The sequence below is a fragment of the Oncorhynchus gorbuscha genome, unplaced genomic scaffold (genome assembly GCF_021184085.1).
Source record: "Oncorhynchus gorbuscha isolate QuinsamMale2020 ecotype Even-year unplaced genomic scaffold, OgorEven_v1.0 Un_scaffold_4936, whole genome shotgun sequence".
Classification (NCBI taxonomy): Eukaryota; Metazoa; Chordata; class Actinopteri; order Salmoniformes; family Salmonidae; genus Oncorhynchus; species Oncorhynchus gorbuscha.
In genome coordinates this window covers 1,366-28,269 of record NW_025748852.1, presented here as the reverse complement: position 1 = coordinate 28,269, position 26,904 = coordinate 1,366, and the positions used below count along the sequence as shown (strand labels likewise).

The 26,904-nt window shown below is 44.3% G+C and overlaps 1 pseudogene; it reads right to left on the bottom strand.

The window, feature by feature from the left end:
- Window positions 1-4,977: 4,977 nt before the first annotated feature.
- LOC124028873 lies at window positions 4,978-26,232 on the bottom strand (annotated as a pseudogene).
- Between the last annotated feature and the right edge of the window lie 672 nt (window positions 26,233-26,904).

Sequence of the window (26,904 nt, the reverse complement as noted above, 5' to 3'; positions counted from 1 at the left end):
CTCGTAGGGTCTGAGAACTGGGCGGTATTGATAACGGGTCTCGTAGGGTCAGAGAACTGGGCGGTATTGATAACGGGTCTCGTAGGGTCAGAGAACTGGGCGGTATTGATAACGGGTCTCGTAGGGTCAGAGAACTGGGCGGTAATTGATAACGGGTCTCGTAGGGTCAGACAACTGAGCGGTATTGATAACGGGTCTCGTAGGGTCAGAGAACTGGGCGGTATTGATAACGGGTCTCGTAGGGTCAGAGAACTGGGCGGTATTGATAACGGGTCTCGTAGGGTCAGAGAACTGGGCGGTATTGATAACGGGTCTCGTAGGGTCAGAGAACTGGGCGGTATTGATAACGGGTCTCGTAGGGTCAGAGAACTGGGCGGTATTGATAACGGGTCTCGTAGGGTCAGAGAACTGGGCGGTATTGATAACGGGTCTCGTAGGGTCAGAGAACTGGTGGTAAAATGATAACGTGGTTCATTTTCCTTTTTACATCATAATGATCTAGAGGGACGCCTGATCCTAGATCAGCTCTGTTGACTCAGCTCTGAGACTCGTTAAGAATACGGGTCGTGATCACATTGGTGTTAACTAAGTCAGAGGGCCCAGTGTGGGTTCAGAAACACTGCCTGTAGTTAGCGTCATCTGCTCTTTAGGCCAAAGTCCATTTCCACTGTGTTGCCTTGACCTGGCCTTCTCAGTGCAGAGGATGTACACATTCCTGTTTTTGTTTTCGATGACATTTGTTTAGTCTTATTTGACCACCTCTTTGAAATCTGTAGCACTGTTGTCTGTATTGTCAATTCTTCACATTCAGTATAAAAATTAAAAAACATTTTAAAAAATGTATTTCATCATCTTTATTTACACAGCTGTTATCAAAAGGCAGACTGAATACGTGCTGGTTTTACCTTCAGACCTGCAGAGTTTCCCAGAGGCTCAACATCGTGAGACTTGTCCTGGACTCTGCTGTGAAACGGAACCCTTGTTCTGGACCTGGTTTCATTGTGCTGCCTTGTCCTGACCTCAATGAGATTAGTGAATAAAGATGTGCTGGTTTGTTTTGGACATCTAAAAGGCTGTTTCAATGTAGACTTGTTCCAATGTTTCAAGTAGCTGAACCTGCTGTTTCTCTGACCTCCATGAAACTGCCTTGTTCCGGACCTGCTGTTTCAAAAAGTGCTGCCTTATATTTAAGAGTGTTTCATATTTGCTGAACCAGTTTCTGGCCTGCTGTTTCTCTGACCTGTTCACCAGATGTGCTGCCTTGTCCTGACCTGCTGTTTCAATGTGCTGCCTTGTCCTGGACCTGCTGTTTCAATGTGCTGCCTTGTCCTGGACCTGCTGTTTCAATGTGCTGCCTTGTCCTGACCTGCTGTTTCAATGTGCTGCCTTGTCCTGGACCTGCTGTTTCAATGTGCTGCCTGTTCTGGACCAGATGTGCTGCCTTGTTCTGGACCTGCTGTTTCTCCGACCTGTTCACCAGATGTGCTGCCTTGTCCTGGACCTGCTGTTTCAATGTGCTGCCTTGTCCTGACCTGCTGTTTCAATGACCTGTTCACCAGATGCTGCTTGTCCTGGACCTGCTGTTTCAATGTGCTGCCTTGTCCTGGACCTGCTGTTTCAATGTGCTGCCTTGTCCTGGACCTGCTGTTTCAATGTGCTGCCTTGTCCTGGACCTGCTGTTTCAATGACCTGTTCACCAGATGTGCTGCCTTGTTCCGGACCTGCTGTTTCAATGTGCTGCCTTGTCCTAGACCTGCTGTTTCAATGACCTGTTCACCAGATGTGCTGCCTTGTCCCAGACCTGCTGTTTTCGACCATCTCCCTCCCGCATCTGAATACTCGGCTATGAAAAGCCAACTGACAGTTGGTGCTGACATGTTGCGTCCTCTGTGATTAATATTTGCTCATCTTGAGGCCTTAATGGCCATGCACTCGTCTGGACACTTTCTAAAATGATCTGCCACTAGTCTGTTCAACATCTCTTTCGTATCGTCTGAGATCCCTAAAGATTGGGAAGCTGCCGCGGTCATCCCTCTTCCAAGGGGGAGACACTCTAGACCCAAACTGTTACAGACTTATATCCATCCTGCCCTGCCTCTAGACCCAAACTGTTACAGACCTATATCCATCCTGCCCTGCCTCTAGACCCAAACTGCTACAGACCTATATCCATCCTGCCCTGCCTCTAGACCCAAACTGTTACAGACCTATATCCATCCTGCCCTGCCTCTAGACCCAAACTGTTACAGACCTATATCCATCCTGCCCTGCCTCTAGACCCAAACTGTTACAGACCTATATCCATCCTGCCCTGCCCTGCCTCTAGACCCAAACTGTTACAGACCTATATCTATCCTGCCCTGCCTCTAGACCCAAACTGTTACAGACCTATATCCATCCTACCCTGCCCTGCCTCTAGACCCAAACTGTTACAGACCTATATCCATCCTGCCCTGCCTCTAGACCCAAACTGCTACAGACCTATATCCATCCTGTCCTGCCCTGCCTCTAGACCCAAACTGTTACAGACCTATATCCATCCTGCCCTGCCCTGCCTCTAGACCCAAACTGTTACAGACCTATATCTATCCTGCCCTGCCTCTAGACCCAAACTGTTACAGGCCTATATCCATCCTGCCCTGCCTCTAGACCCAAACTGTTACAGACCTATATCCATCCTGACCTCTAGACCCAAACTGTTACAGACCTATATCCATCCTGCCCTGCCTCTAGACCCAAACTGTTACAGACCTATATCCATCCTGCCCTGCCTCTAGACCCAAACTGTTACAGACTGCCATCTGCCTGCCTCTAGACCCAAACTGTTATAGACCTATATCCATCCTGCCCTGCCCTGCCTCTAGACCCAAACTGCTACAGACCTATATCCATCCTGCCCCCTGCCTCTAGACCCAAACTGTTACAGACCTATATCCATCCTGCCCTGCCTCTAGACCCAAACTGTTACAGACCTATATCTATCCTGCCTGCCCTGCCTCTAGACCCAAACTGTTACAGACCTATATCCATCCTGCCCTGCCTCTAGACCCAAACTGTTACAGACCTATATCCATCCTGCCCTGCCTCTAGACCCAAACTGTTACTATATCCATCCTGACCCAAACTGTTACAGACCTATATCCATCCTGCCCTGCCTCTAGACCCAAACTGTTACAGACCTATATCCATCCTGCCCTGCCTCTAGACCCAAACTGTTACAGACCTATATCCATCCTGCCCTGCCCTGCCTCTAGACCCAAACTGTTACAGACCTATATCTATCCTGCCTGCCTCTAGACCCAAACTGTTACAGACCTATATCCATCCTGCCCTGCCTCTAGACCCAAACTGTTACAGACCTATATCCAAACTGTCCTATATCCATCCTGCCCTGCCTGCCTCTAGACCCAAACTGTTACAGACCTATATCTATCCTGCCCTGCCTCCTAGACCCAAACTGTTACAGACCTATATCCATCCTGCCCTGCCTCTAGACCCAAACTGTTACAGACCTATATCCATCCTGCCCTGCCTCTAGACCCAAACTGTTATAGACCTATATCCATCCTGTCCTGCCTTTCTAAAGTCTTCAAAAGTTAAGTTAACAAACAGATCACTGAACATTTTGAATCCCACCGTACCTTCTCCGCTATGGAATCCGGTTTCTGAGCTGGTCATGGGTGCACCTCAGCCACGTTCAAGGTCCTAAACGCCATCGATAAAAGACAGTTCTGTGCAGCCGTCTTCATCGATCTGGTCAAGGCTTTCGACTGTCAATCATGGCGGACCAACCAAGAACATGCAGACTGAATAACAAACAAATTAATCAACTATTTTTATTTAAATTTAACTAGGCAAGTCCGTTAAGAACAAATTCATATTTACAATGACGGCCTAGACGATTGCTGGGCCAATTGTGCGCCGCCTTATGGGACTCCCAATCATAGCCGGTTGTGATACAGCCTGGAATCGAACCAGGGTGTCTGTAGTGATGCCTCTAGCACTGAGATACAGTGCCACTTGGGAGCCCAAAACTAACATAACATTAGGGGAAAACACACACGGAGTGTACAAACAATTAAACACCTTCCTAATATTGAGTTGCACTAACCTTTGTCCTCATGACAGCCTCCATTCATCAGGACATGGACTCCACAAGGATGCTGGTCCATGTCGACTCCAATGCTTCCCAACAGTTGTGTCAAGTTGGCTGGATGTCTTTTGGGTGGTGGACCATTCTTGATAGACACCGGAAACTGTTGAGCGTAAAAACCCAGCAGCATTGCAGTTCTTGACTCAAACTGGTGCGCCTAGAACTGGGGAGGCTCGTGGTAATGGCTAGAGGGGAAAGGTATCAAACACATGGTTTTCATGCCGTTCCAGTCCTCCAATCACCAGTCTCCTGTGGTTCAAAGGCACTTCAATCTTTTGTTTTGCCAATTCTCCTCAATGGCACACATACAATCATCTCAAGACTTAAATCCTTATTTAACCCGTCTCCTCCCCTTCATCTCATCTCCCCCTTCATCTATATGTCTCCCCTTCATCTACATGTCTCCCCCTTCATCTACATGTCTCCCCCTTCATCTACATGTCTCCCCTACATGTCTTCATCTACATGTCTCCCCCTTCATCTCCCCCCTTCATCTACATGTCTCCTCCCATGTCTTCATCTACATGTCTCCCCCTCCTATATGTCTCCCCCCTTCATCTATATGTCTCCCCCCTTCATTCATCTACACTGATTGAAGTGGATTTAACAAGTGACATCAATACATCAATAAGGGATCATATCTTTCACCTGGTCAGTCTGTCATGGAAGGAGCAGGTGTTCCTAATGTTTTGTACAGTGTATATTTGCTATTACTAACAATGACCATCCAGTTTGGGAGAATACAAAAGGTTTAAGGAAAGTGGTTAATTTATTAGTGTAAAACATGGTTTAGTGTCAGTGACTGCTGTATAGTACCGCCCCGATGCAATAGAACCGATGACATCAGGAAAGATAGGAAGGACATTTCCCAACATCACATAATAAGTAATTTGAGCTTCAAGGTGATTAGTGACTCTGTCCAGCTCTTTGCTCAGGCTGATTCCCTCCAGGACTACATTTCCCATGATGCTCCTTTGATCACCAGCCGCGTGTGGGTGTCCACTTTCCCACCAGCCGACCTCCAGAGTGGACGTAGTACACAGAATGCATCATGGCTGTTGCACAAGCCTGGATGAACACACCTATCTATATTAGACCTCTGACATGCAGAACAAGTAGTGTACAATGACAACTTAAAGACACTAACGTGGTAGGAGATGACTGAATAGGGGAGGAGTAAGGGATGACTACTAACGTGGTAGGGGATGACTACTAATGTGGTAGGGGATGACTGAATAGGGGAGGAGTAAGGGATGACTACTAATGTGGTAGGGGATGACTGAATAGGGAGGAGTAAGGGATGACTACTAATGTGGTAGGGGATGACTGAATAGGGGAGGAGTAAGGGATGACTACTAATGTGGTAGGGGATGACTGAATAGGGGAGGAGTAAGGGATGACTACTAATGTGGTAGGGGATGACTGAATAGGGGAGGAGTAAGGGATGACTACTAATGTGGTAGGGGATGACTGAATAGGGGAGGAGTAAGGGATGACTACTAATGTGGTAGGGGATGACTACTAATGTGGTAGGGGATGACTGAATAGGGGAGGAGTAAGGGATGACTACTAATGTGGTAGGGGATGACTGAATAGGGGAGGAGTAAGGGATGACTACTAATGTGGTAGGGGATGACTGAATAGGGGAGGAGTAAGGGATGACTACTAATGTGGTAGGGGATGACAATAGGGGAGGAGTAAGGGATGAGTACTAATGTGGTAGGGGATGAGTGGATGAGTAAATGAGTACTAATGCAGTAGGGGATGAGTACTCACATGGTAAGGTATAATAGTCAGCAGTGTTCCCAGGGGGTATCTGCTGTAGTCTAGTTGTCCTGAGAGAGGCTCCACTCTGCCATGCTCCTGGGTCATAGACAACAACCTGCAGGGGGACGGACAGACACAGGGAGGACAGGGGTCAGACTAGTGGTACTGCAGAAGTATAGGAGTAGTAGCAGTACAGTAGTAATATAGTAGTAGGTCAGGATGTACCTCTAACAGTAATATCAATCCTAGTATTACCATAGTAGTAATATAGTAGTACCTGAGGTCAGGATGTCCCTCTAACAGTAATATCAGTCGTAGTATTACCATAGTAGTACTGTAGTAGTACCTGAGGTCAGGATGTCCCTCTAACAGTAATATCAGTCGTAGTATTACCATAGTAGTACTGTAGTAGTACCTGAGGTCAGGATGTCCCTCTAACAGTAATATCAGTCGTAGTATTACCATAGTAGTACTGTAGTAGTACCTGAGGGCAGGATGTCCCTCTAACAGTAATATCAGTCGTAGTATTACCATAGTAGTACTGTAGTAGTACCTGAGGTCAGGATGTCCTCTAACAGTAATATCAGTCATAGTATTACCATAGTAGTACTGTAGTAGTACCTGAGGTCAGGATGTACCTCTAACAGTAATATCAGTCGTAGTATTACCATAGTAGTACTGTAGTAGTACCTGAGGTCAGGATGTCCCTCTATAACAGTAGTAGTATCAGTCGTAGTATTACCATAGTAGTACTGTAGTAGTACCTGAGGTCAGGATGTCCCTCTATAACAGCGTATCAGTGGGCAGTTTCCCAGCTCCATCGAGACTGAAATGTACCTGATCAGTACTATGACAGTGGTAACAACAGTACTATGACAGTAGTAATACCAGTACTATGACAGTAGTAATACCAGTACTATGACAGTAGTAATACCAGTACTATGACAGTAGTAATACCAGTACTATGACAGTGGTAATACAGTACTATGACAGTAGTAATACCAGTACTATGACAGTAGTAATACCAGTACTATGACAGTAGTAATACCAGTACTATGACAGTAGTAATACCAGTACTATGACAGTGGTAACAACAGTACTATGACAGTAGTAATACCAGTACTATGACAGTAGTAATACCAGTACTATGACAGTAGTAACACCAGTACTATGACAGTAGTAATACCAGTACTATGACAGTAGTAACAACAGTACTATGACAGTAGTAATAACAGTACTATGACAGTAGTAATAACAGTACTATGACAGTAGTAATACCAGTACTATGCCAGTAGTAATACCAGTACTATGACAGTAGTAACAACAGTACTATGACAGTAGTAATACAGTACTATGACAGTAGTAACAACAGTACTATGACAGTAGTAACAACAGTACTATGACAGTAGTAATACCAGTACTATGACAGTAGTAATACCAGTACTATGACAGTAGTAATACCAGTACTATGACAGTAGTATAATAGTAATACCAGTACTATGACAGTAGTAATAACAGTACTATGACAGTAGTATAGTAGTATAATAGTAATAACAGTACTATAACAGTAGTATAGTAGTATAATAGTAATAACAGTACTATAACAGTAGTATAGTAGTATAATAGTAATAACAGTACTATAACAGTAGTATAGTAGTATAATAGTAATAACAGTACTATAATAGTAATAACAGTACTATAACAGTAGTATAATAGTAATAACAGTAGTATGACAGTATAATAGTAATAACAGTAGTATAATAGTAGTATAACAGTAGTATGACAGTAGTATAATAGTAATAACAGTACTATGACAGTAGTATAGTAGTATAATAGTAATAACAGTACTATAACAGTAGTATAATAGTAATAACAGTAGTATAATAGTAACAACAGTAGTATAATAGTAACAACAGTAGTATAATAGTAACAACAGTAGTATAATAGTAATAACAGTAGTATAATAGTAATAACAGTAGTATAATAGTAATAATACAGTAGTATAATAGTAATAACAGTACTATGACAGTAGTATAATAGTATAATAGTAATAACAGTACTATGACAGTAGTATAATAACAGTAGTATAATAGTAATAACAGTACTATGACAGTAGTATAATAGTAATAACAGTACTATAACAGTAGTATAGTAGTATAATAGTAATAACAGTACTATGACAGTAGTATAGTAGTATAATAGTAATAACAGTACTATGACAGTAGTATAATAGTAATAACAGTACTATGACAGTAGTATAATAGTAATAACAGTACTATGACAGTAGTATAATAGTAATAACAGTAGTATAATAGTAATAACAGTAGTATAATAGTAATAACAGTACTATGACAGTAGTATAATAGTAATAACAGTAGTATAATAGTAACAACACTATATGACAGTAGTATAATAGTAATAACAGTACTATGACAGTAGTATAATAGTATAACAGTAGTACTATGACAGTAGTATAATAGTAACAACAGTAGTATAATAGTAACAACAGTAGTATAACAGTAGTATAATAGTAACAGTACTATAACAGTAGTATAATAGTAATAACAGTAGTATAACAGTAGTATAATAGTAATAACAGTAGTATAATAGTAATAACAGTAGTATAATGGCAATAACAGTAGTATGACAGTAGTATAATAGTAATAACAGTAGTATAATAGTAATAACAGTAGTATAATAGTAACAGTACTATGAACAGTAGTATAATAATAACAACAGTAGTATAATAGTAATAACAGTAGTATAATAGTAACAACAGTATAATATGACAGTAGTATAATAGTAATAACAGTAGTATAATAACAACAGTAGTAATAACAGTAGTATAATAGTAACAACAGTAGTATGAACAACAGTAGTATAATAGTAACAACAGTAGTATAATAGTAATAACAGTAGTATAATAGTAATAATAATAGTAACAACAGTATAATAGTAACAACAGTAGTATAATAGTAACAACAGTAGTATAATAGTAACAACAGTAGTATAATAGTAACAACAGTAGTATAATAGTAACAACAGTAGTATAATAGTAACAACAGTAGTATAATAGTAACAACAGTAGTATATAGTAACAACAGTAGTATAATAGTAACAACAGTAGTATAATAGTAACAACAGTAGTATAATAGTAACATAAGTAACAACAGTAGTATAAATAGTAACAACAGTAGTATAATAGTAACAACAGTAGTATAATAGTAACAACAGTAGTATAATAGTAACAACAGTAGTATAATAGTAACAATAATGGTAATAACAGTACTAGTATAATAGTAACAACAGTAGTATAATAGTAACAACAGTAGTATAATAGTAACAACAGTAGTATAATAGTAACAACAGTAGTATAATAGTAACAGTAGTATAATAATAACATAATAGTAACAATAATAATAGTAACAAGTATGACAGTAGTAATAGTAACAACAGTAGTATAATAGCAATAACAGTAGTATAATAGTAACAACAGTAGTATAATAATAACACAGTAGTATAATAGTAATAATAGTAACAACAGTAGTATAATAGTAACAACAGTAGTATAATAGTATAACAGTAGTATAATAGTAACAACAGTAGTATAATAGTAATAACAGTATATGACAGTATATAATAGTAATAACAGTAGTATAATAGTAACAACTATGATAATAGTATAATAGTAATAACAGTAGTATAATAGTAACAGTAGTATAATAGTAATAACAGTAGTATAATAGTAACAGTACTATAGTATAATAGTAGTATAATAATAACAACTATGACAGTAGTATAATAGTATAACAGTAGTATAATAGTAACAGTACAGACAGTAGTATAATAGTAATAACAGTAGTATAATAGTAACAACAGTAGTATAATAGTAATAACAGTAGTATAATAGTAACAACAGTAGTATAATAGTAACAGTAGTATAATAGTAATAACAGTATATAATAGTAACAACAGTACTATGACAGTAGTATAATAGTAACAACAGTAGTATGACAGTAGTATAATAGTAACAACAGTACTATGACAGTAGTATAATAGTAATAACAGTAGTATGACAGTAGTAGTATAATAGTAAATAAATAACAGTACTATGACAGTAGTATAATAGTAATAACAGTACTATGACAGTATAATAGTAATAACAGTAATAATAATAGTATAATAGTAACAACAGTACTATGACAGTAGTATAATAGTAATAACAGTAGTATAAATAACAGTAGTAATAGTAATAACAGTACTATGACAGTAGTATAATAGTAATAACAGTAGTAGTAGTATACTAGTAACAACAGTACTATGACAGTAGTATAATAGTAATAACAGTAGTATAGTAATAACAGTAGTATGACAGTAGTATAATAGTAATAACAGTAGTATAATAGTAACAACAGTACTATGACAGTAGTATAATAGTAATAACAGTAGTATAATAGTAACAGTACTATGACAGTAGTATAATAGTAATAACAGTAGTGTAATAGTAACAACAATAATAGTAATATACAATAACAGTATAATAGTAATAACAGTAGTATAGTAACAGTAGTATGACAGTAGTATAATAGTAATAACAGTATATGACAGTAGTATAATAGTAATAACAGTAGTATGACAGTAATATAATAGTAATAATGACAGTAGTATAATAGTAATAACAGTAGTATGACAGTAATATAATAGTAATAACAGTAGTATAATAGTAACAATAGTACTATATGACAGTAGTATAATAGTAATAACAGTAGTATAATAGTAACAGTATATGACAGTACTATGACAGTAGTATAATAGTAATAACAGTACTATGATAGTAATATAGTAGTATAATAGTAACAACAGTACTATGACAGTAGTATAATAGTAATAACAGTAGTATGACAGTAGTATAATAGTAATAACAGTAGTATAATAGTAACAGTACTATGACAGTAGTATAATAGTAATAACAGTATGACAGTATGAACAGTAGTATAATAGTAATAACAGTACTATGACAGTAGTATAATAGTAATAACAGTACTATAATAGACAGTAGTATGACAGTAGTATATAGTAATAACAGTACTAGTATAATAGACAGTAGTATAATAGTATAATAGTAATAACAGTACTATGACAGTAGTATAATAGTAATAATGACAGTAGTATAATAGTAATAACAGTATTTAATACAGCTTCTGTACCTGAGAGCAGACCAGCCACAGTCGAGGACAGCTGGTTTCTGTGAGGAGAGTGACCTATAACCCTGCTCAGAACCTGACAGCCACGTCCTCCAGACCGCACGAACCAATCACAGACTGCTGCACGTCTACAGAAAGCACAGCAGCCAATCAGAAAACAACACTGCTTTCTACTACAATATATCTGTTGAGGTCACACACCACACTGACCGAAGAAGAGCGTAGTTCCCAGGATGCACCTCGTTGAGCTTGGCCATGTCACTGATTGGCTGGCTGCAGGAGGGTGGAGCCTATACTGGATTTACAGCTGATTCCCACATCCTTCAGTCTGGAGAGAGAAAGAGACTTGTGTGTCTTTGTGTGTGTGTGTGTGTGTGTCTTTGTGTATGTGTGTGTGTGTGTTCTTACTTCTCCATGAACTGCAGTACGAGGGTGGTTGTTTCATGGGCAACAGCATGTATTTGCTCTGCCCCTCTGCAGCCATAGGTGTTCCCACAGTGGGCGTATACCCCGTCAGCTCCACCCCCTCTGACTCAGAGATGGCCTGGGCCAATCTCAGTGCCTCTGGCTCAGTGCAGAACACCCGCTACAAAACAGAACCCCGGTGTGTTCAGTTCAATGTTTGCTACGTGCGCGTGCAGCCCACCATAGGGTAACTGTCCTCTGGGCCACTATAATCCCACTATAGGGTAAATCCCATAGTCCTCTGGGCCCACTATAATCCCATTATAGGGTAACTGTCCTCTGGGCCACTATAATCCCACTATAGGGTAACTGTCCTCTGGGCCACTATAATCCCACTACAGGGTAACTGTCCTCTGGGCTACTATAATCCCACTATAGGGTAACTGTCCTCTGGGCCACTATAATCCCACTACAGGTTAACTGTCCTCTGGGCTACTATAATCCCACTATAGGGTAACTGTCCTCTGGGCCACTATAATCCCACTATAGGGTAACTGTCCTCTGGGCCACTATAATCCCACTATAGGGTAACTGTCCTCTGGGCCACTATAATCCCACTATATGGTAACTGTCCTCTGGGCCACTATAATCCCACCATATGGTAACTGTCCTCTGGGCCACTATAATCCAACTATAGGGGTAACTGTCCTCTGGGCCACTATAATCCCACTATATGGTAACTGTCCTCTGGGCCACTATAATCCCACTATAGGGTAACTGTCCTCTGGGCTACTTTAATCCCACTATAGGGTAACTGTCCTCTGGGCCACTATAATCCCACTATAGGGTAACTGTCCTCTGGGCCACTATAATCCCACCATATGGTAACTGTCCTCTGGCCACTATAATCCAACCATATGGTAACTGTCCTCTGGGCCACTATAATCCCACTATAGGGTAACTGTCCTCTGGGCCACTATAATCCCACCATATGGTAACTGTCCTCTGGGCCACTATAATCCCACCATATGGTAACTGTCCTCTGGGCTACTATAATCCCACTATAGGGTAACTGTCCTCTGGGCTACTATAATCCCACCATATGGTAACTGTCCTCTGGGCTACTATAATCCCACTATAGGGTAACTGTCCTCTGGGCCACTATAATCCCACTATAGGGTAACTGTCCTCTGGGCCACTATAATCCCACTATAGGGTAACTGTCCTCTGGGCCACTATAATCCCACTATAGGGTAACTTTCCTCTGGGTCACTATAATCCCACTATAGGGTAACTGTCCTCTGGGCTACTATAATCCCACTATAGGGTAACTGTCCTCTGGGCCACTATAATCCCACTATAGGGTAACTGTCCTCTGGGCCACTATAATGCAACCATATGGTAACTGTCCTCTGGGCCACTATAATCCCACTATAGGGTAACTGTCCTCTGGGCTACTATAGTCCAACCATATGGTAACTGTCCTGGGCTACTATAATCCAACCATATGGTAACTGTCCTCTGGGCTACTATAATCCAACCATATGGTAACTGTCCTCTGGGTCACTATAATCCCACTATAGGGTAATGTCCTCTGGGCCACTATAATCCCACCATAGGGTAACTGTCCTCTGGGCCACTATAATCCCACCATAGGGTAACTGTCCTCTGGGCCACTATAATCCCACTATAGGGTAACTGTCCTCTGGGCCACTATAATCCCATTATAGGGTAACTGTCCTCTGGGCCACTATAATCCACTATAGGGTAACTGTCCTCTGGGCCACTATAATCCCACTACAGGTTAACTGTCCTCTGGGCTACTATAATCCCACTATAGGGTAACTGTCCTCTGGGCCACTATAATCCCACTATAGGGTAACTGTCCTCTGGGCCACTATAATCCCACTATAGGGTAACTGTCCTCTGGGCCACTATAATCCCACTATATGGTAACTGTCCTCTGGGCCACTATAATCCCACCATATGGTAACTGTCCTCTGGGCCACTATAATCCAACTATAGGGTAACTGTCCTCTGGGCCACTATAATCCCACTATAGGGTAACTGTCCTCTGGGCCACTATAATCCCACTATAGGGTAACTGTCCTCTGGGCCACTATAATCCCACCATATGGTAACTGTCCTCTGGGCCACTATAATCCCACCATATGGTAACTGTCCTCTGGGCCACTATAATCCAACTATAGGGTAACTGTCCTCTGGGCCACTATAATCCCACTATATGGTAACTGTCCTCTGGGCCACTATAATCCCACTATAGGGTAACTGTCCTCTGGGCCACTATAATCCCACCATATGGTAACTGTCCTCTGGGCCACTATAATCCCACTATAGGGTAACTGTCCTCTGGGCCACTATAATCCCACTATAGGGTAACTGTCCTCTGGGCCACTATAATCCCACCATATGGTAACTGTCCTCTGGGCCACTATAATCCAACCATATGGTAACTGTCCTCTGGGCCACTATAATCCCACCATATGGTAACTGTCCTCTGGGCCACTATAATCCCACCATATGGTAACTGTCCTCTGGGCTACTATAATCCCACTATAGGGTAACTGTCCTCTGGGCCACTATAATCCCACTATAGGGTAACTGTCCTCTGGGCCACTATAATCCCACCATATGGTAACTGTCCTCTGGGCCACTATAATCCAACCATATGGTAACTGTCCTCTGGGCCACTATAATCCCACCATATGGTAACTGTCCTCTGGGCCACTATAATCCCACCATATGGTAACTGTCCTCTGGGCTACTATAATCCCACTATAGGGTAACTGTCCTCTGGGCTACTATAATCCCACCATATGGTAACTGTCCTCTGGGCTACTATAATCCCACTATAGGGTAACTGTCCTCTGGGCCACTATAATCCCACTATAGGGTAACTGTCCTCTGGGCCACTATAATCCAACCATATGGTAACTGTCCTCTGGGCCACTATAATCCCACCATATGGTAACTGTCCTCTGGGCCACTATAATCCCACCATATGGTAACTGTCCTCTGGGCTACTATAATCCCACTATAGGGTAACTGTCCTCTGGGCTACTATAATCCCACCATATGGTAACTGTCCTCTGGGCTACTATAATCCCACTATAGGGTAACTGTCCTCTGGGCCACTATAATCCCACTATAGGGTAACTGTCCTCTGGGCCACTATAATCCCACTATAGGGTAACTGTCCTCTGGGCCACTATAATCCCACTATAGGGTAACTTTCCTCTGGGTCACTATAATCCCACTATAGGGTAACTGTCCTCTGGGCCACTATAATCCCACTATAGGGTAACTGTCCTCTGGGCTACTATAGTCCAACCATATGGTAACTGTCCTGGGCTACTATAATCCAACCATATGGTAACTGTCCTCTGGGCTACTATAATCCAACCATATGGTAACTGTCCTCTGGGTCACTATAATCCCACTATAGGGTAATTGTCCTCTGGGCAACTATAATCCAACCATATGGTAACTGTCCTCTGGGCTACTATAATCCCACCATATGGTAACTGTCCTCTGGGCTACTATAATCCAGCCATATGGTAACTGTCCTCTGGGCTACTATAATCCAGCCATATGGTAACTGTCCTCTGGGTCACTATAATCCAACCATACGGTAACTGTCCTCTGGGCCTATAATCCAACCATACGTTAACTGTCCTCTGGGCCACTATAATCCAACCATATGGTAACTGTCCTCTGGGCCACTATAATCCAACCATATGGTAACTGTCCTCTGGGTCACTATAATCCAACCATATGGTAACTGTCCTCTGGGCCACTATAATCCCACCATATGACCATATGGTAACTGTCCTCTGGGCTACTATAATCCCACCATATGGTAACTGTCCTCTGGGCCACTATAATCCCACCATATGGTAACTGTCCTCTGGGCCACTATAATCCCACCATATGGTAACTGTCCTCTGGGCCACTATAATCCCACCATATGGTAACTGTCCTCTGGGCCACTATAATCCCACCATATGACCATATGGTAACTGTCCTCTGGGCCACTATAATCCCACCATATGGTAACTGTCCTCTGGGCCACTATAATCCAACCATATGGTAACTGTCCTCTGGGCCACTATAATCCAACCATATGGTAACTGTCCTCTGGTCACTATAATCCAACCATATGGTAACTGTCCTCTGGGCCACTATAATCCCACCATATGACCATATGGTAACTGTCCTCTGGGCTACTATAATCCCACCATATGGTAACTGTCCTCTGGGCCACTATAATCCCACCATATGGTAACTGTCCTCTGGGCCACTATAATCCCACCATATGGTAACTGTCCTCTGGGCTACTATAATCCCACCATATGGTAACTGTCCTCTGGGCTACTATAATCCCACCATATGGTAACTGTCCTCTGGGCTACTATAATCCCACCATATGGTAACTGTCCTCTGGGCCACTATAATCCAACCATATGGTAACTGTCCTCTGGGCCACTATAATCCCACCATATGGTAACTGTCCTCTGGTCACTATAATCCCACCATATGACCATATGGTAACTGTCCTCTGGGCTACTATAATCCCACCATATGGTAACTGTCCTCTGGGCCTATAATCCCACCATATGGTAACTGTCCTCTGGGCCTCCCGAGTGGTGCAGTGGTCTAAGACACTGCATCACAATGTTAGCTGTGCCACTATGCCACTAGAGATTCTGGGTTCGAGTCCAGGCTCTGTCGCGACCCGGAGACCCATGGGGCGGTGCACAATTGGCCCAGCATTGTCCGCGTCAGGGGAGGGTTTGGCCGGCAGGGATGTCCTTGTCCATCGCACACTAATTCAAATGAAAGTTTATTTGGCACGTGCGCCCGAATACAACAGGTGAAATGGATACCATGAAATTGCGGAGAAAACAGGTATGAAATAGATATATATTTTTTAATAAAAATAACAAAAGTAAAAACTGTCCTCCATAATCAAAGTTCTTGAACTGGTGGTTCAGTACGGTACTGTTTTGTTGTACTGAACACAAGCCAGAGCCACGTTCAGTGGCCAATAGTTGTTGAACGTTGCGTATAGAAATCCCATGAATGGAGCTGATTGCTTATTCACCATGTCAGAGAGGCATATTTGTTTTACGTAGCGTATTCCTATCTGAACATTTCAAAATGCTGCATCCTACTGAACTGGGTCAAGTACATGAGTCAAATTCTCCCAATACTTTGAGGTGCACTTGATTTCAAACCAATGGAATAGTAAACACAAGCCAAGTGCACCTCACATACTTCAAGTATCTGACTTTCAAAATCAAATCAAACTTTATTTATATAGTATATTTCAAACATGAACATATTTGACATACTTTTGGCCCAGGTCTGAAGGAACAGAACAGCAAAGCATTCTAGAACACCATAATAGCATTCTAGAACATTCTAGAACCCCCTCTCTCACCTCTTCCGTTGTCACAGTCCAGTTTGAGCCAGACGTGCCACACCCGCCCGTCTGTCAGTGGTCTCTTCCTCAGCTGCTCCAGAGCATCTCTGTGGTCCAACAACACCTGGAACAGAGACAGACGCTCTGCCAGCACCGCACAGGCGCTCAACCTTACACCTTACACACACACACACACACACACACACACACACACACACACACACACACACACACACACACACACACACACACACACACACACACACACACACACACACACACACACACACACACACACACACACACACACACACACACACACACACACACACACCCCCTCATTTTATTTGTCATACACATGTTTAGCAGATGTTATTGCGGGTGCAACGGAATGTTTGTGTTTCTAGCTCCGAACATGCACGCTCACACACACACAGACACACAGACACGCAAGCGTAAACAGTTTAAGGGTCTGGTGTAGGATACATAGTCGAAGGGCACTGAGTGACAAGTGGCATCTAGCTGTACAGTTAGTGAGGTAGAGGCATCTAGCTGTACAGTTAGTGTGCAGGCAGTGAGGTAGAGGCATCTAGCTGTACAGTTAGTGAGGTAGAGGCATCTAGCTGTACAGTTAGTGTGCAGGCAGTGAGGTAGAGGCATCTAGCTGTACAGTTAGTGAGGTAGAGGCATCTAGCTGTACAGTTAGTGTGCAGGCAGTGAGGTAGAGGCATCTGGCTGTACAGTCAGTTAGTGAGGTAGAGGCATCTAGCTGTACAGTCAGTTAGTGGGTAGAGGCATCTAGCTGTACAGTCAGTTAGTGAGGTAGAGGCATCTAGCTGAACAGTTAGTTAGTGAGGTAGAGGCATCTAGCTGTACAGTTAGTGAGTGAGGCATCTAGCTGTACAGTTAGTTAGTGAGGTAGAGGCATCTAGCTGTACAGTTAGTTAGTGAGGTAGAGGCATCTAGCTGTACAGTTAGTTAGTGAGGTAGAGGCATCTAGCTGTACAGTTAGTTAGTGAGGTAGAGGCATCTAGCTGTACAGTTAGTTAGTGAGGTAGAGGCATCTAGCTGTACAGTTAGTTAGTGAGGTAGAGGCATCTAGCTGTACAGTTAGTTAGTGAGGTAGAGGCATCTAGCTGTACAGTTAGTTAGTGAGGTAGAGGCATCTAGCTGTACAGTTAGTTAGTTAGGTAGAGGCATCTAGCTGTACAGTTAGTTAGTGAGGTAGAGGCATCTAGCTGTACAGTTAGTTAGTGAGGTAGAGGCAAACGCTGGCCGCCGTTGGCAGTAAGTAACGTAACAACTTTTAATGCATTTCTCAGCAAAGGGTAGGTTTATAAAGGTCTGTAAACAGCATTTACCCTCCACTATGGAAGTTAGGTGTAGGGTGTAGTGTGGAGGGGTTAGGGTGTAGTGTGCAGGGGTTAGGGTGTAGTGTGCAGGGGTTAGGGGTGTAGTGTGCAGGGGTTAGGGTGTAGTGTGGAGGGTTAGGGTGTAGTGTGGAGGGGTTAGGGTGTAGTGAGGTAGAGGCATCTAGCTGTACAGTTAGTGAGGTAGAGGCATCTAGCTGTACAGTTAGTTAGTGAGGAGGCATCTAGCTGTACAGTTAGTTAGTGAGGTAGAGGCATCTAGCTGAACAGTTAGTTAGTGAGGTAGAGGCATCTAGCTGAACAGTTAGTTAGTGAGGTAGAGGCATCTAGCTGAACAGTTAGTTTGTGAGGTAGGGCATCTGGCTGTACAGTTAGTGTGCAGGCAGTGTGGTAGAGGCAACTAGCTGTACAGTTAGTGTGCAGGCAGTGAGGTAGAGGCATCTAGCTGTACAGTTAGTGAGGTAGAGGCATCTAGCTGTACAGTTAGTGAGGTAGAGGCATCTAGCTGAACAGTTATGAGGTAGAGGCATCTAGCTGAACAGTTAGTGAGGTGGAGGCATCTAGCTGAACAGTTAGTGAGGTGGAGGCATCTAGCTTTACAGTTAGTGAGTGGAGGATCTGGCTTTACAGTTAGTGAGGTGGGAGGCATCTAGCTTTACAGTTAGTGAGGTGGAGGCATCTAGCTTTACAGTTAGTGAGGTGGAGCATCTAGCTTTACAGTTAGTGAGGTGGAGGCATCTAGCTTTACAGTTAGTGAGGTGGGCATCTGGCTTTACGGTTAGTGAGGTGGAGGCATCTGGCTTTACAGTTAGTGAGGTGGAGGCATCTAGCTTTACAGTTAGTGAATTGGAGGCATCTGGCTTTACAGTTAGTGAGGTGGAGGCATCTAGCTGTACAGTTAGTGTGCAGGCAGTGAGGTAGTGGCATCTAGCTGTACAGTTAGTGTGCAGTCAGTGAGGTAGAGGCATCTAGCTGTACAGTTAGTGAGGTAGAGGCATCTAGCTGTACAGTTAGTGTGCAGGCAGTGAGGTAGAGGCATCTAGCTGTACAGTTAGTGAGGTAGAGGCATCTAGCTGTACAGTTAGTGAGGTAGAGGCATCTAGCTGTACAGTTAGTGTGCAGTCAGTGAGGTAGAGGCATCTATCTGTACAGTTAGTGAGGTAGAGGCATCTAGGTGTACAGTTAGTGTGCAGGCAGTGAGGTAGAGGCATCTAGCTGTACAGTTAGTTAGTGAGGTAGAGGCATCTAGCTGTACAGTTAGTGAGGTAGAGGCATCTAGCTGTACAGTTAGTTAGTGAGGTAGAGGCATCTAGCTGTACAGTTAGTTAGTGAGGTAGAGGCATCTAGCTGTACAGTTAGTTAGTGAGGTAGAGGCATCTAGCTGTACAGTTAGTTAGTGAGGTAGAGGCATCTAGCTGTACAGTTAGTTAGTGAGGTAGAGGCATCTAGCTGTACAGTTAGTTAGTGAGGTAGAGGCATCTAGCTGTACAGTTAGTTAGTGAGGTAGAGGCATCTAGCTGTACAGTAGTTAGTGAGGTAGAGGCATCTAGCTGTACAGTTAGTTAGTTAGGTAGAGGCATCTAGCTGTACAGTTAGTTAGTGAGGTAGAGGCATCTAGCTGTACAGTTAGTTAGTGAGGTAGAGGCAAAACGCTGGCCGCCGTTGGCAGTAAGTAACGTAACAACTTTTAATGCATTTCTCAGCAAAGGGTAGGTTTATAAAGGTCTGTAAACAGCATTTACCCTCCACTATGGAAGTTAGGGTGTAGGGTGTAGTGTGGAGGGGTTAGGGTGTAGTGTGCAGGGGTTAGGGTGTAGTGTGCAGGGGTTAGGGTGTAGTGTGCAGGGGTTAGGGTGTAGTGTGGAGGGTTAGGGTGTAGTGTGGAGGGGTTAAGTGTAGTGAGGTAGAGGCATCTAGCTGTACAGTTAGTGAGGTAGAGGCATCTAGCTGTACAGTTAGTTAGTGAGGTAGAGGCATCTAGCTGTACAGTTAGTTAGTGAGGTAGAGGCATCTAGCTGAACGGTTAGTTGGTGAGTGAGGCATCTGGCTGGACAGTTAGTTAGTGAGGTAGAGGCATCTAGCTGAACAGTTAGTTTGTGAGGTAGAGGCATCTAGCTGTACAGTTAGTGTGCAGGCAGTGTGGTAGAGGCAACTAGCTGTACAGTTAGTGTGCAGGCAGTGAGGTAGAGGCATCTAGCTGTACAGTTAGTGAGGTAGGGCATCTAGCTGTACAGTTAGTGAGGTAGAGGCATCTAGCTGAACAGTTAGTGAGGTAGAGGCATCTAGCTGAACAGTTAGTGAGGCCAGAGGCATCTAGCTGAACAGTTAGTGAGGTGGAGGCATCTAGCTTTACAGTTAGTGAGGTGGAGGCATCTAGCAGTTTGACATCTAGTTAGTGAGGGTGGAGGCATCCCTAGCTTTACAGTTAGTGAGGTGGAGGCATCTAGCTTTACAGTTAGTGAGGTGGAGGCATCTAGCTTTACAGTTAGTGAGGTGGAGGCATCTGGCTTACAGTTGGTGAGGTGGGGGCATCTAGCTTTACAGTTAGTGAGTGGAGGCATCTAGCTTTACAGTTAGTGAGTGGATCCTGGCATTACTGGCATCTAGCTTACAGTTAGTGAGGTGGAGGCATCTGGCTTTGACAGTTAGTGAGGTGGAGGCATCTAGCTGTACAGTTAGTGTGCAGGCAGTGAGGTAGTGGCATCTAGCTGTACAGTTAGTGTGCAGTCAGTGAGGTAGAGGCATCTAGCTGTACAGTTAGTGAGGTAGAGGCATCTAGCTGTACAGTTAGTGTGCAGGCAGTGAGGTAGAGGCATCTAGCTGTACAGTTAGTGAGGTAGAGGCATCTAGCTGTACAGTTAGTGAGGTAGAGGCATCTAGCTGTACGGTTAGTGTGCAGTCAGTGAGGTAGAGGCATCTATCTGTACGGTTAGTGAAGGTGAGGCATCTAGGTGTACGGTTAGTGTGCAGGCAGTGAGGTAGAGGCATCTAGCTGTGCAGTTAGTGAGTAGGGCATCTAGCTGTACAGTTAGTGAGGTAGAGGCATCTAGCTGTACAGTTAGTGAGGTAGAGGCATCTAGCTGTACAGTTAGTGAGGTAGAGGCATCTAGCTGTACAGTTAGTGAGGTAGAGGCATCTAGCTGTACAGTTAGTTAGTGAGTAGAGGCATCTAGCTGTACAGTTAGTTAGTGAGGTAGGGCATCTAGCTGTACAGTTAGTTAGTGAGGTAGAGGCATCTAGCTGTACAGTTAGTTATGAGGTAGGGCATCTAGCTGTGCAGTTAGTTAGTGAATGAGGCATCTAGCTGTACGGTTAGTTAGTGAGGTAGAGGCATCTGGCTGTACAGTTAGTTAGTGAGGAGTAGGCATCTAGCTGTACAGTTAGTTAGTGAGGTAGAGGCATCTAGCTGTACAGTTAATTAGTGAGGTAGAGGCATCTAGCTGTACAGTTAGTTAGTTAGGTAGAGGCATCTAGCTGTACAGTTAGTTAGTTAGGTAGAGGCATCTAGCTGTACAGTTAGTTAGTGAGGTAGAGGCATCTAGCTGTACAGTTAGTTAGTGAGGTAGAGGCAAAACGCTGGTCGCCCGTTGCCGTAAATAACGTAGCAACTTTAATGCATTTCTCCTTAAAAGGAGGCCCAGGTTTATAAAGGTCTAGCAAGCAACATTACCCTCCACTATGGAAGTTAGGGTGTGAGGGTGTGTGGAGGTTAGGGTGTAGTGTGCAGGGGTTAGGGTGTAGTGTGCAGGGGTTAGGGTGTAGTGTGGAGGGGTTAGGGTGTAGTGTGGAGGGGTTAGGGTGTAGTGTGGAGGGGTTAGGGTGTAGTGTGGAGGGGTTAGGGTGTAGTGTGGAGGGTGTAGTGTGGAGGGTGTAGTGTGGAGGGTGTAGTGTGGAGGGTGTAGTGTGGAGGGTGTAGTGTGGAGGGGTTAGGGGTGTAGTGTGGAGGGGTTAGGGTGTAGTGTGGAGGGGTTAGGGTGTAGTGTGGAGGATTTAGGATGTAGTGTGGAGGGTGTAGTGTGGAGGGTTAGGGTGTAGTGTGGAGGGGTGTAGTGTGGAGGGGTTGGGGTGTAGTGTGGAGGGGTTAGGGTGTAGTGTGGAGGGTGTAGTGTGGAGGGGTTAGGGTGTAGTGTGGAGGGGTTAGGGTGTAGTGTGGAGGGTGTAGTGTGGAGGGGTTAGGGTGTAGTGTGCAGGGGTTAGGGTGCTTAGTGTGCAGGGTTAGGGTGTAGTGTGGAGGGTTAGGGTGTAGTGTGGAGGGGTTAGAGGTGTAGTGAGGTAGAGGCATCTAGCTGTACAGTTAGTGAGGTAGAGGCATCTAGCTGTACAGTTAGTTAGTGAGGTAGAGGCATCTAGCTGTACAGTTAGTTAGTGAGGTAGAGGCATCTAGCTGAACAGTTAGTTAGTGAGGTAGAGGCATCTAGCTGAACAGTTAGTTAGTGAGGTAGAGGCATCTAGCTGAACAGTTAGTTAGTGAGGTAGAGGCATCTAGCTGTACAGTTAGTGTGCAGGCAGTGTGGTAGAGGCAACTAGCTGTACAGTTAGTGTGCAGGCAGTGAGGTAGAGGCATCTAGCTGTACAGTTAGTGAGGTAGAGGCATCTAGCTGTACAGTTAGTGAGGTAGAGGCATCTAGCTGAACAGTTAGTGAGGTAGAGGCATCTAGCTGAACAGTTAGTGAGGTGGAGGCATCTAGCTTTACAGTTAGTGAGGTGGAGGCATCTAGCTTTACAGTTAGTGAGGTGGAGGCATCTAGCTTTACAGTTAGTGAGGTGGAGGCATCTAGCTTTACAGTTAGTGAGGTGGAGGCATCTAGCTTTACAGTTAGTGAGGTGGAGGCATCTAGCTTTACAGTTAGTGAGGTGGAGGCATCTAGCTTTACAGTTAGTGAGGTGGAGGCATCTAGCTTTACAGTTAGTGAGGTGGAGGCATCTAGCTTTACAGTTAGTGAGGTGGAGGCATCTAGCTTTACAGTTAGTGAGGTGGAGGCATCTAGCTTTACAGTTAGTGAGGTGGAGGCATCTAGCTTTACAGTTAGTGAGGTGGAGGCATCTAGCTGTACAGTTAGTGTGCAGGCAGTGAGGTAGTGGCATCTAGCTGTACAGTTAGTGTGCAGTCAGTGAGGTAGAGGCATCTAGCTGTACAGTTAGTGAGGTAGAGGCATCTAGCTGTACAGTTAGTGTGCAGGCAGTGAGGTAGAGGCATCTAGCTGTACAGTTAGTGAGGTAGAGGCATCTAGCTGTACAGTTAGTGAGGTAGAGGCATCTAGCTGTACAGTTAGTGTGCAGTCAGTGAGGTAGAGGCATCTATCTGTACAGTTAGTGAGGTAGAGGCATCTAGGTGTACAGTTAGTGTGCAGGCAGTGAGGTAGAGGCATCTAGCTGTACAGTTAGTTAGTGAGGTAGAGGCATCTAGCTGTACAGTTAGTGAGGTAGAGGCATCTAGCTGTACAGTTAGTGAGGTAGAGGCATCTAGCTGTACAGTTAGTTAGTGAGGTAGAGGCATCTAGCTGTACAGTTAGTTAGTGAGGTAGAGGCATCTAGCTGTACAGTTAGTTAGTGAGGTAGAGGCATCTAGCTGTACAGTTAGTTAGTGAGGTAGAGGCATCAAGCTGTACAGTTAGTTAGTGAGGTAGAGGCATCTAGCTGTACAGTTAGTTAGTGAGGTAGAGGCATCTAGCTGTACAGTTAGTTAGTGAGGTAGAGGCATCTAGCTGTACAGTTAGTTAGTGAGGTAGAGGCATCTAGCTGTACAGTTAGTTAGTTAGGTAGAGGCATCTAGCTGTACAGTTAGTTAGTGAGGTAGAGGCATCTAGCTGTACAGTTAGTTAGTGAGGTAGAGGCAAAACGCTGGTCGCCGTTGGCAGTAAGTAACGTAACAACTTTTAATGCATTTCTCAGCAAAGGGTAGGTTTATAAAGGTCTGTAAACAGCATTTACCCTCCACTATGGAAGTTAGGGTGTAGGGTGTAGTGTGGAGGGGTTAGGGTGTAGTGTGCAGGGGTTAGGGTGTAGTGTGCAGGGGTTAGGGTGTAGTGTGGAGGGGTTAGGGTGTAGTGTGGAGGGGTTAGGGTGTAGTGTGGAGGGGTTAGGGTGTAGTGTGGAGGGTGTAGTGTGGAGGGTGTAGTGTGGAGGGTGTAGTGTGGAGGGGTTAGGGTGTAGTGTGGAGGGGTTAGGGTGTAGTGTGGAGGGGTTAGGGTGTAGTGTGGAGGATTTAGGATGTAGTGTGGAGGGTGTAGTGTGGAGGGGTTAGGGTGTAGTGTGGAGGGGTGTAGTGTGGAGGGGTTGGGGTGTAGTGTGGAGGGGTTAGGGTGTAGTGTGGAGGGTGTAGTGTGGAGGGGTTAGGGTGTAGTGTGGAGGGGTTAGGGTGTAGTGTGGAGGGTGTAGTGTGGAGGGGTTAGGGTGTAGTGTGGAGGGGTTAGGGTGTAGTGTGGAGGGGTTAGGGTGTAGTGTGGAGGGGTTAGGGTGTAGTGTGGAGGGGTTAGGGTGTAGTGGTTAGGGTGTAGTGTGGAGGGGTTAGGGTGTAGTGTGGAGGGGTTAGGGTGTAGTGTGGAGGGGTTAGGGTGTAGTGTGGAGGGGTTAGGGTGTAGTGTGGAGGGGTTAGGGTGTAGTGTGGAGGGGTTAGCGTGTAGTGTGGAGGGGTTAGCGTGTAGTGTGGAGGGGTTAGCGTGTAGTGTGGAGGGGTTAGCGTGTAGTGTGGAGGGGTTAGCGTGTAGTGTGGAGGGGTTAGCGTGTAGTGTGGAGGGGTTAGCGTGTAGTGTGGAGGGGTTAGCGTGTAGTGTGGAGGGGTTAGCGTGGAGTGTTTAGGGTGTAGTGTGGAGTGTTTAGGGTGTAGTGTGGAGGGGTTAGCGTGTAGTGTGGAGGGGTTAGCGTGTAGTGTGGAGGGGTTAGCGTGGAGGGGTTAGGGTGTAGTGTGGAGGGGTTAGGGTGTAGTGTGGAGGGGTTAGGGTGTAGTGTGGAGGGTTTAGGGTGTAGTGTGGAGGGGTTAGGGTGTAGTGTGGCGGGGTTAGCGTGTAGCGTTTAGGGTGTAGTGTGGAGGGGTTAGGGTGTAGTGTTTAGGGTGTAGTGTGGAGGGGTTAGGGTGTAGTGTGGAGGGGTTAGGGTGTAGTGTGGAGGGGTTAGGGTGTAGTGTGGAGGGGTTAGGGTGTAGTGTGGAGGGGTTAGGGGTGTAGTGTGGAGGGGTTAGGGTGTAGTGTTTAGGGTGTAGTGTGGAGGGGTTAGGGTGTAGTGTTTAGGGTGTAGTGTGTGGAGGGGTTAGGGTGTAGTGTGGAGGGGTTAGGGTGTAGGGGTTAGGGTGTAGTGTGGAGGGGTTAGGGTGTAGTGTTTAGGGTGTAGTGTGGCGGGTGTAGTGTGGAGGGGTTAGGGTGTAGTGTTTAGGGTGTAGTGTGGAGGGGTTAGGGTGTCGTGTTTAGGGTGTAGTGTGGAGGGGTTAGGGTGTAGTGTGGAGGGGTTAGGGTGTAGTGTGGAGGGGTTAGGGTGTGTACCTTGTCAAAGGGCACAGAGTAGGCATACAGGATGTCGTCATATCCGTGGTCGGCATAGAAACCGGCTTCTGCCAGTGTTGACACGACGATACAGCTCCTAGACCCACCTGTCATTATATCACCACACTCACAACACACACACACACACAGTTCAGGTCTCTTATTGGGTTTGTATGTGTGTGTGTGTGTGTGTGTGTGTGTGTGTGTGTGTGTGTGTGTGTGTGTGTAAATGTCTTACAGGGTCTTGTGTGTCTTCATGTGGGGTCGTAGTGTGACTCCCAGCTTTGTCCAGTGTTCTCTCATTTTCTCAGCATTCCTCTTCACTATATCAACATCCACAACCATTACAGGAGTAGACAGGGTGGTTATATGGTCCCCCTCCATCACACTACACACACACACACACACACACACACACACACACACACACACACACACACACACACACACACACACACACACACACACACACACACACACACACACACGTCAAGTCTATCTCTAACCTGTCAATGGGGCAGAGTGTCAAAGATATAGCCTGTAGCCTAAACTGAACCTGCAACTTAAATTCAGACAACATTTTGACAACCTGAACGACACTGGAACTAACAGATACAATGATAAAAGGCGACCTAACTACGTTACTGGGCCCCTTTACTCTTGGAGGACTTATTCACATATTACTGCATAATAACACGCTGTTGCCCAGGCAGCTGCTAGATCTGCTGCTAGATCTGCTGCTAGATCTGCTGCTAGATCTGCTGCTAGATCTGCTGCTAGATCTGCTAGATCTGCTGCTAGATCTGCTGCTAGATCTGCTGCTAGATCTGCTAGATCTGCTGCTAGATCTGCTAGATCTGCTGCTAGATCTGCTAGATCTGCTAGATCTGCTGCTAGATCTGCTAGATCTGCTGCTAGATCTGCTAGATCTGCTGCTAGATCTGCTAGATCTGCTGCTAGATCTGCTGCTAGATCTGCTTCTAGATCTGCTAGATCTGCAGGGCTGCCAACTGTTGAAGAAAGCTTGGAGTGAGATTTGCCATTTGGATTTCATTGCCCCCCTGGCGCACCCCCTAGAAAGGGA